At 39.7% G+C, this 3,991-nt stretch overlaps 1 protein-coding gene across 2 annotated transcripts in view; it reads right to left on the bottom strand.

The window, feature by feature from the left end:
* Positions 1-3,991, bottom strand: part of Nachralpha1 (nicotinic acetylcholine receptor alpha1) — a 158,535-nt gene that overhangs the window by 24,261 nt on the left and 130,283 nt on the right. The gene's annotated exons all lie outside the window — the stretch shown is intronic.

Raw genomic sequence — 3,991 nt, 5'->3', positions numbered from 1 at the left:
CTGGGAACAATCACAGAAGGAAACGTGCGTCGCGATTAATTACGTCAACTCCCGACGTAGCCAACACGTTATGTCGTAATAAAAGAACACAAGCACATGTATCTTTTTTATGCCATTTAAATGCCATTAAAACTGATATTTTTTAACTGTAGACTATTCCACCTTTCGCCACACGATATACCTCCTTGACTTTACAAGTTAACGCGAGAATCAAGTCATGGACTTTCCGCCAATAATTTCAATGGTTTAGATTCTTTTATGGGCACGCATCAAAAGAAATGCGCGTGCAAAAGTACAGATCTCATAAAAACAAGGAAATCTTCTGGATCGCGGGAGTCCCTCGCGCATGTTTAGTATCAACAACTCGGGCATATCTGTTACCCGACTTACGGCGCGTTTGTATACGACGCTATAAAGATGCGTTTCTGTCTCACGTGCGATCCGCTGAAACACCCTCTCGCGCGCGCGCGGATCCAAGAACACGGGAGAGAGAGAGACGATCGATCCCGCGCGCTAAGGGGATGTATTGACTTCCTTAGATTCCCACTGCGACAAGAGAGGTGCCGGAGACGATAAAACAGTCACCCAATACTTTTATGATACTTCCATGAGGACAATGCACCGTGCCGTTATATAGAACTCGCTACCCACTTCTATCACCATTTCCTCCCCTCGTATTTCTTTCCCTTTCTGCCCGTCGCGAAACCTGACGGGGAAACATCGCTCGTCTTGAGAGCACTTTTAGCGCGTGATCTCGCTTCGTAAGGTCGGCATCCGCTTAACCGCCGATGCTGAATAAACGACTAGCGCGCCGTGAGAAAACGGCTTCCAGGCGACGCCGACGTCGGAATATAATTAAGGGCGATAAAAAGTTAACGCGGAAAAATCTTTAATTATACACAACAAGTTGGAAATATATGTATTAGCTAAAAGAGTTAATTTAAAATTAATTGGTATTACAAGTAAAAATAATATTTGATGAAAAATAACACCAATCTTTTTATATTTAATATTTAACGTTCAATTATTTTGTTTTTTCGCAAGACCAGATTGTTTAGGACTGTTTAGAATATCGACCATCCCGTTTTCTATTTTAGCCGTATAAAAGATGATCGTGTTCTCTTTTGTGATCATATTCGATTTCACGCAGCAGCATGGAACGGCATTATGTGGTTCTATCAAATCGAGCCAAAACTTGGCTACAACAACGGGATTGGCTGCTGCATCATACTCCACGTATATATATATGCATCACACTCTACGTATATATATTACTCTACGTAAATACATTTGCATGCTCTGTATATATATTATATGCGTTCCTAAGCATATATATGCTTAGGGACGCACGTATATGTGTTAGTATATGCTAACATACATGGCATATGCATTTGCTATAGACACTCACGCGCATTATTCTATATAGACTGCACTTAAAATAACACAGCTCTTTTGCAACATATAACTGCATAGGTGTAAGAGAAATATTTTTCGGAATAATACGAGTATTATTCTGAAATAATATAAAGAAACGTGATACACCCAAAAGCACGTTTGCATTTTATAAAAAGTTTTATATTGAAACTTTTGTAAAGCGGACGTGAGATAAAATCAAATAACGTGAAAAATGAATTTTCCTATAAAACGCAGATTTTGGCGAGTTAGGTTCAACTAAATTTCTCCCGCATCGAATCTTAATATTGCAAAATGACATTTTCTAGTTCCGTTATACTACGTACGCTCGTAAACGTATATTTGCCGCAAAACGGGTACATTTGGCAATGAGCGGTACTCTGCCGCAATGCGTTCTCCAGCGGTATACTTTTACTCGTATAAGTTACACGCGCGATATCGAGAATGATTTTAAGTGAAGCTTCATTGAGCTTGGCTTACCGCGGTACCAGGATATCCGAAGATCTATCTTGGCAAACTACGTATCCGGAAATCAAGCCATATCCGGAACCACGAACTTCCAATTTAGCTAAACGACACGAATGGGGTGCCCCGAAACTTACGGAAACTGGACACAGAAGCATTTCTCGTAAAGTTCAGTTTTTTATTACAGGGAATATTGAATGTTTGATGATTCTCTGATTAAAAGTAAAAGAGAGAGAGAAAGAGAGAGAGAGAGAGAGAGACGCTTCTTCTGAAATTAAAAAAAACTCTACGAAGAGAAGTAAATATTTCTTTTGTTGAAAATTTGAAATTAATTTGTAATTCAAGACTGTTATAAAGATATTGCAGCTGTTCATACAAAAGTGAAAGAATGATGACACTGTCCGACATTTCCATCAAGAGAAAATATTGATAACAAACTTCTCGCGAAAAATGTTACAAGACCACTTTTCAACCATTCCGAGACACTCTGTAAATCGCGAGCCGTATATTCCGTCGACGCTTTCATTCCAAACATTTCAAATGCGTTTTGTTTTACAAAGCGAGCTACGCAATGGTCAATATAAATGTAAGGATATCTCATTTTTATTGCATGCTCGGAGGAATTGTATAGTGAATGCGAGCGAAATAAAGTGTGAAAAGGCACGGCCGAAAAAGGGGGATCACTCCATTTTGTTTAACCTCAGCCTTCTTCAATATCTCCAGCGCCGTTATTTCATGGCTGCTGCTGCTACGGATTATGTATATATCGTCGAAACCCGGCGGAGTTGACGCTTCTTCGATTTTACGAAGGAGATTTCAAAATCTCTGGAGTATACGCATTTGAGTCGGGTCTCGCGATACGCTCGGCGCTATAAAATCCGAAATGCCGCAAGAAACCGATTCGCGATTCCACCTAAAATACGAGAATCTGGGTCACGTTGTACAAATCATACGTATAGGGTAATTTAGGGATAGTCACACATAGACTACGATGTGCGACGTTAATAAATATCATCAATACAAAAATCATTTTGCAATTTTCTTAGAAGCGCATTTAAAACTTTTAGTTGCAAAAAGTCAGAAATTAAATCGAATTTGAGACAAATACCGCATATGCATAATTGGATAATGCAAACTCGGCTACGTTAAACACTCCGCAAGTAATTTGATAGTTTCGCTCGTAAAAATGATCGGAGCACATTTAAAACTTTTAGTTGCTCTCAACTTGGATCTCAATGAATTTATCGGCCGTCGAGAGCTCGCCGGGAAATCTCGCCAAGTTCTACGCTCTAATAGGGCTGTACGAATCAGAAGCTTAATACAGTTTAATCTAGCGTCACTTCCGGCGCGATAAATAGACAAATGCAAATCTCTGTCAACTAATCCGCATTCCATCTTGTATAATGAAAGTCAATAATCCTCTTACGGCGTCACGCGGGCTCGCTGATAGCGAGAGATGTATCATCGCAATGACATTTCATTGCGTGCAGAAGCACAAAAGCAGTTGCGTATGATACACGTGACGTTATTGTCATCCGCACATCGCGGTGGTGACCGACGTACGTGTTACGATCGGAAACCGCCGTCGCCATCGTACCGGAATGCAGCGCAATAAAACGTGCAGTAATCCTCTTCCACAATAGCATTAAGCTCTGTGACACACAAATCACTCGTTCGTACTATGCGAAATAAAGTTGCGTATATACCTAACGTTTTGCAAATCGCTATTTCCGGTGGTTTTACGAATTGGTTGCAATTAAGATTTGCTCAAAAATTATATCGAATAACTCGATTTCTTTCGCGCTTCGCAATCTATCGTTTTTTTTTTAGACATAATTTTGAAAACTTGAAGGATATGTCCTCCGACGAGGAAATTGTAGCACGTCAGCGAAAAGTTAAAGAAGCATGTATTGCCTATAAATAAAACAACGACGTTACATAAAACTATCTTGCAATACAAAGAAAGTCTGCACAATAACATCAGCTGTGATTAAAAATTTGTTAGCTACGTTATATTTAAAATCCCGTTACGTTGCCGTCTAAGCAAGTTTGTGCTGGCCATCATAAACTTTCACAAACGTTTCTCTTTGCTTCATGCAGCTTAAAAGTTACG

The sequence above is a fragment of the Temnothorax nylanderi genome, unplaced genomic scaffold (assembly GCF_030848795.1).
Source record: "Temnothorax nylanderi isolate EJ_2023f unplaced genomic scaffold, tnyl_v1.0 TNYL_tig0020_pilon, whole genome shotgun sequence".
Classification (NCBI taxonomy): Eukaryota; Metazoa; Arthropoda; class Insecta; order Hymenoptera; family Formicidae; genus Temnothorax; species Temnothorax nylanderi.
The sequence above is the reverse complement of the archived record's forward strand: the minus strand, read 5'-3'. Positions and strand labels throughout refer to the sequence as shown.